The sequence below is a fragment of the Penaeus japonicus genome, unplaced genomic scaffold, assembly GCF_977035675.1.
Source record: "Penaeus japonicus unplaced genomic scaffold, GWHDUDI00000001_assembly GWHDUDI00000030, whole genome shotgun sequence".
Lineage (NCBI taxonomy): Eukaryota > Metazoa > Arthropoda > Malacostraca > Decapoda > Penaeidae > Penaeus > Penaeus japonicus.
Genome location: NW_028234432.1, coordinates 2,232,784 through 2,240,283, shown reverse-complemented (window position 1 = coordinate 2,240,283; position 7,500 = coordinate 2,232,784). Strand labels below are relative to the sequence as shown.

General features: G+C 33.4%; 1 protein-coding gene across 1 annotated transcript in view; it reads right to left on the bottom strand.

Moving 5' to 3' along the window:
* Positions 1 to 1,826: 1,826 nt before the first annotated feature.
* The window catches only part of LOC122265549 (Tyrosine-protein kinase Src42A), a 42,601-nt gene continuing 36,927 nt past the window's right edge, over positions 1,827 to 7,500 (bottom strand). Inside the window, exon 9 of the mRNA XM_043034919.2 lies at positions 1,827 to 7,500. This exon is cut by the window's right edge and continues 449 nt beyond it. The gene's annotated coding sequence lies outside the window, so the exon portion shown is untranslated.

Sequence of the window (7,500 nt, the reverse complement as noted above, 5' to 3'; positions counted from 1 at the left end):
TTAAGTAGAATCTTCTTTATAAATCATCGGTTAAATCCAGCCGCTTCTTCTGACTTCTTTCAGCGGGACTGAAGTTTTACTATGTAATATTACCTTGGCAATAAACCCAAAAAGCAGGTTATTCAATCCAAACATAACCTGGTCTCAAGAATAAACCCGTTGCAGTTAGCTTGTAAGTGCATAGTGCATATTTTCTGCAACAGATGGACCGAAAGTTTCAGCGTCAGAAAGGACGTTTTAACACTAGACGCCAGAAGAGAACAGGCGTGCTCATGTACCAGTCCTTGAGCCGTGTGACATCGACATCCCCTTGTCATAGCATCGATGTAAACGCTTACTTACTTGCAGTGCCCTACCGCTGCTCGTCAAAGGATGGACAAGTGTGATATGATAGATGTCTCATGGGGAAAATACCACACAGATCATTTACAATTGCTACTGTTAGGGCAGGTTTGTTGCAGATACAGATTAGCAGGAGCATTTTCACCGTCACCGGACGTTTAAAGGGGAAGGGGAAGGGGTATATATATATATATATATATATATATATATATATATATATATATATATATATATATATATATATATATATATATATATATATATATATATATTCCTTTTTCGGCAAATAAGCGAGGAAATCGGCCCACTTTCTCGACAAACACAATGAAACAATTGGACCTGTTGACCTGCATCTTAAAATATAAATGCAGAAGAAAAACCCCAATACTCTTTCTGTCGGTAAATTCTTTCCCTTACGCGACAAATGAGAACAGAAATACAACCGCTTCGGCGGCAATCAATAAAAATCTTTAGGTAACCCACTGTCGGAGAGGTTTACTTCTGATGGATTTGACAGCTTGGTAGACGACAAAAAGGACAGTCAGAATACGGAAGCTCTTACTGAAAGCGATATATGCTAACTGTTTGTGGGAAGTATGGCACCTAAATAAAATAGTGCTTCAAACGAAGAAATTCGCAAATCATTTAATATCTTTAGGAATGCGTGATGTAAGAAGGAAACATCTGATCACTTGAACCGAGTTCGTTGTGAAATGTAGAACAATATCGATATCAAGAGTAACTGTATATTGGTTAAATTTTAATCGAAAAGCATACAGTGTGAAATTATACGATTTCATTCATACCCATGTCTTTTCACTTAAAGCGCTTTAATTAGCAAACACCAAATGAAGATGCCGTCCATACTTTCAAGAAGTGACCAAATTACCATACAAGTAATTAAAGTCGTAATTAAAAAGATATTTCTCGTCTTACCACGATCTGAAAACAGATTTGCCTTGTGATTGTGCCAGTCTCAAAATACCCTTACCGGCCGTGGTGTTCTAATTCTATTGAAATTAAGCTTTTGGGATATTTGGTTAAAATTGAATTCTTCACAATCAGTATATCTACAGTAGAAGTGTTTCTTGTTCTGTCTGGATACTTCTCAGTAACGTGACGTTCATTTACTGAGAGTCAGACCATCTATATTTTATTTATGCTTTCAGGACTTTCTGACTCCTGGTGGGTGGTGTTTTGTCGTTGAACTTTTTTCATCTTGGTTTAAGTTCTTATTTACTAACTCTACTTCTAATCACCATTTGCTTGTACTGCTTATTGTACTTGTCTGTAGCATCAATTTCTTATATTAATAATTTCATGATGAAGGTAAATAGGTATTTTTCAAAGCAAAAATATGAAACCTAGATGCAAAATATTTTAAAATAGCACATCACTGTCATTGTACAATTGAAAGTAATGAGAACCTTTTGCTCTTCCAAATACCCTTAAAATAATACCCCAGGATGAATAGATACACAGTGTATTCTCAAAAGTTTCATTACGAACATGCATATAATTAAGCTTCCTGACTCATTTAAGCCAGTATATCGTAGAAAAAAATCAGCTGATGTCTGCACTTCAGTTATGCGTTTGGGTGATATTAAGACAATCCTCACTCGTTCATCTTAACATTTCCACTTGCAGGTGTGTTGTTACTCATTCAAATGTACTTTTGAGCTACAGTAAATTACAAACTTCACTGTATTTGTGAAAATAAAAATGCATGATGCCAAATGTGTACTCGCGACTTTACACTTGTGACCACACTGACCTTATCACTATTCATTGGACTGGGTACAAACACGCTGAGGGAGCATCACATGCCATTTTTGAGTATTCTGGTTACAATATAAAACTCCTTCATTATTTGCACACAGTAGGAACATTGCCATTGTTTTCTCTTTGTTATCTCTTGTCACAGTAGCCAAGATGCCATTCCATACTTTCAAAAGACAAAAGGTAGGAAATTCACTCACTACACATCAATAAACACTATGGCATTCCTTTAATTAAATATATGTATCCTGCCAAGAACTACCATAATGATGTATTAGAAAATGAAAATCAAAATTAAATAGAAAACAATCATGCACTGGTTGTATCAGGGTTGCTAAAAGGAAATGATGCACCCTCAAACATTAGAAAAAAAAATAACATTATTATTACTTTTCTACACTGAGTGTGCAGAGATTATGACGGTTCGTGACTGCAAGATCGAAAAAATGTATTTTTGGGTTAGCATATCCACAATTATATTTTTTCAAATGACAAGGCAACATCACAAAGTATTTTAATGTGTCTACAAAATTATCACATACATAAAATTTCCCGAAGGTACAAATCCTTCCACACAGTGGTAGCATCTCTCTAGTACTTGAATGAGGGGACAAAACAAGCAATATAATTGAGTATATCCATTTATAATATGTTTGTGGCTAGAAGGGAGGATAAGCGAATGGGCCAGTGGCACGACCCCATTCCATATTTACGTGTTCATGTTTGTGTGCACATGTGATAGCAACACACATGCACATAATTTCCAATGTTTGAGCTAATTCTTGAGAACTGCCATAAAACTAGTCTTCCAAAGTAATGCAAACAAACACCATGAACCTGTAAGCTACCTTGTTTAGGGCATCATGTATTATTAAGTTTGAAGGGTTTGTTCTGATTGGTAGCGAGTGACAATAGCTAGATGAAACAACTGACCTAACATACTGCAATCAAAGGATGACCCAAGTTGAGCATACATAACCTTATAAAGCTTTCTACCAGAGCAGCTGACTTTCAACTCTCATCAACTCTCAAAAGAAATATGGGAATGAAGAGAGAAAGGGAAAATGAAAGGTAAAGGTATGAATAAAAATAAAATGTACAAAAGTGAATTTACATTTACACATTCCTTATTGCGAAATTTGTTTTGCAAATAAAGTATAAAATATTTTTAAAAAATCAACAAGTTAAGTCTCTTGTTTATGCAACTATTCTATTCCTTGCCAGCATTCACCATCAAGCTATACATGAAGGGAAGAAGGCCAAACATAGTGGTAAAAAATATTGACATTAATAATCACAAGTTTTGAATGGCATTATATCCTAGTCTTCAAATCGTACAAAACCACACTTCTTGTAATATACAGTAGCATCTTATCTTACCAAATTAATCCTATAATATCAATTAGACCTATACACACACACAGGCCTGAAGACACCTTACCATTGGTTTCCAATACAAACTTTAAAATAATGATAAAAAAATTGAGAATTCTCAAAACTTGGTGTTACAATTATGCACCTTATATATAAAAAAGAAATTGATCAGGTGTGCCAACTAAGCCAATACCTGTGATATTGCACCATGCAAAAGACTGATTGTACTGGTCTCAATGGCAAGGCCTCGTTAGGGAATCCTTTCGTTCTTTTAGGTGTGACAACAAATGCCGCAGGCACTTTTAATTTGTTACTTCTTTATTTATTCATCATTTTTCTGTAGCAGTGAGGCTGACAAAATCTGAGCATCCTGAAAAGATCTATGCCCTGCCATGCTCCCGTAACTACAAGCTGAAGAACCACATGGCAAAATATGGCTTTTGCTTCTCGTATTGGTCCTTGATCCAGTCATCTTTCAACGCAATTCCTCTTAACATTTCTCAAAAAAAATGGGACCACAGTTTTTCTCTTTATGTGACAATTTGGTACCTATTACCAGTTAGGGTAGCATAGAGAGCAACCAGTGTGGCCAAAAACACCTGGTGTGTGCACACACATTAAGACACATAGCTGGAACTATAAGGTACAATTTTAGTGGCACAATTTAATGATTTACGGATTTAGTTTTGTAAGTTCGAACTAAATATTCCTTCTGACATTAGGCTGTGATTTGGAGTTTCTAATCTTACTCTTTATACCTTAACAAATAAATGTTTATATTATTAAAAAATACATCTCATTTTTTCCTATGCCACAAAAAGCTACCTCTACATTGGACTTGATAAATAAAATATTGTGTATATATGCCATTACATAGTAAATATTGTCCAAAAATAATTTTCACTTTAACTGTAATTAATGATTTACATAGAAAAAGTATTTTAATGGTTCATGAAATAATTTCATGATAAATGAACTTGCATTATGTGGGCTTATTTGTAAAACCAAATTGCACACTTTTTAAATTTTATGCATGACTGTCCACATTTGCTTTGAACAAATCAAAAACAGTGGGTAAGCCCATCTCTAGCTTTATGGCAAGGTATAAAAAATAAAAGATAAATAAAAATACAGATAAATAACTAATCGCTTATATAGCTAGACTGCCTCAGTGGTTATGAGAATCTGCAGAAAACCACCTCTATTTTTTTTCATTGGTCCTTAATAGTATGTACATCAATTTCATTTTCTTTCAATCCATTCTAAATGCACCTAAGACTGCAAGTATCTGCATGATACAATCCCAAATTTCTTGTAAACCTTAACTAATCCAGGCAGGAATGTAGTAAATCTTAGTTACAGGATCTGGCAAAACCCTATTCTTACTTGTGTCGACCAAGAGGTGGAACACATCACACTCACTTATACTTTCCTACTCTGCTGCCAACTGCATAGAGAAATCTGCCTTTTGCTGTACCTGAGATTGCTGATATAATGTTTCCTTCAAATGAATTGCTGGCATGTAGCCTAATGGCTTTTTTTCCACTGCTATAATAAATGTATTTTATGTTAAAAATTCTTTCACACAAACACATCTTTTGAGGCAATAAACAACACACATAAATACATACTTCATTTTCTAACTCTTTTCTTACATTTTTTTCTTTTTCTTTTGGAGTTGCATAAAGAGAGAGCAAACACAGTTTGCCAATCCCAAAAGCCTGTTTAGCTATCAAGTGTGTTGCAGTCCACTAAAGTAAATAATAAAACATGACTACAGGTCTATACAAGGATTTACAAATTTACAAAACGGCCTCATTTTTTCCGAAACTTAACTTATAAGTAAAGAAACAGAGGTAAAGGAAATCATGAAGACAAAAGAGGTACAGCATGATATCAGCCAGCTGCCATAAAGAGGACTATGCTTCTAACTGGAACTCAAACAGACGTCCATGTTTATTGCTGTGGCTACTAAACACATCCCTATTTACAGCTCACTTGTAAGGACTCTTTTGGAGTGATGAGAAATGAATGCATGAGAAGGAGATTATTGAGGATTAAACAAAGGATGAGAGAATGGAGGGTATATTCACTGTTCAAAATAACAATAATAACTGAAAAAAAGATGAATAACAAATGCAATAGAATAGAATGAAAAAAATATGTATAGCATCTGATATGTGCTTCCATTAGATATCTAATTCATGTGAGATAATCTATTGTGAAAGACAATAAAATTGTATAAGAAAGTGAAAACAGAAAAGAAAATTGGTAAATGAATAAAAGGAAAAGTAACAAAGTATGCATAACAATCTGCATTGTTCTGAGTATTACAAGTTATATAAAAAACAAAACATTATCTACAATAAAAATCATAACTAACATTAGTCTCATGATTGTGGTCATTATTGTCATTAACATTAACCTCATCATTATTAAAACAATGACAATGGTAACTTTGACTTTGTGATGATAATGATAATAGTAATAACAATAATAATAACAATAATAATAATAATAATAATAATAATAATAATAATAATAATAATAATAACAACAATAATAATAATGAAGAAAAAAACTGACGAATGCCAATTGTGGAGGCAAATTCTACAGATTAAAACCATACATATGTATATACAGTACATATGTGTAAAATGTATAAATATGAGTGTGAGTGTGTGTAGAAAATGAGAGAAAAAAGAATCAATTCACAAGCATGAGTATAATGATAAAGAACCAACACATAACACTTTCTACCATATACAAGTTTCAAGTTGAGCATGAAGTGAAACAATACACAATGCACTTACAAGTGTATGCTTTCTCCAACACATTTTTTTTTTACCCCAGTTTGTAAAACAAATTTCATCTCTCTCTATCTCAGCATATCTTTGGTGCGAACTCCAAGTGTCTGTAAATGCCATAAATAGGAAACATTCCATTTTGTAACACAAAATCTCCTAGAAGGCAGTTCGTTCTGTTATCTCATATACATATTTTTTTTTTTCCTGTTCTTTTCCTTTCAAGCTCCTTCTGTCAATCCACATGCACTTTCATGAGAAAAGAAAGGACCAGCATTATAAGCATAAAAGTATATTACCATGTCATAAAATTTATCTTACAATGGGACTGCATTGGCAATAATCTACATTAAGCATGTCTATTACTGAAGGTTGGGGGAGGCCTTGCATATTGAAAAGTCACTGCTGAAACACCTGGCAGAAAGGAAAACTGAGAACACTTTCCTCTTCCCAGAAAATTCCATGTATAAACACAAATACAGCCACAGTATCAGCCAGACAAAGTAACTATCACCATTTTCAAGTCTCTTTCTCACAAAAACATGTCTGCACACAGCAGGAGAAACACTTCCAATGACTTTTGCCTTTCTCTCATTTCTACTTCGGTAATTTCTTTTCCCTGAATATCTTGTATGAATCATACTTTGGTCGAAGATTTTCTATCTATTTATAATCCCTAATTGTGTACCATAATATATATATAAACAAAACAAAAAACAAAATAAAAAAAAGTCAGGGCAACTATTACCCTGTTTTAAAATGTGTGAACATAAAAGTAGTATCTTACACATCTCTTGACCAAAAAGAAAAAAAGAAGGTAAAAAAAAATAATAACAATAAGAATAATAATAACTATAAATAATATGAACATTGGTAAAAAGAGGGAAAAAAATTCTTTACATGAGCTTCTTCGCAAGTTATATCTTAATCCTTCAGAACACACAACTGGAGCATATCTATTCTGAATACTGTATTCATGCATTATCACCACTGAGTAAATTTCCAGTCACATTCAGTAATAAGAGCTTCTTTAATGTTTATATTTTCATTAATTTATCCTTCTTCATTACTAAATGTCATGATCATAGTTTAAATAGATGTTGGTTGGCTATTTTGCATTTCCAGAAAGAAAGTGAATAGGATCTTATGACTGCTATAATCACAATCAACTAACCCACATGAGCCTACTGAACATCGAGTC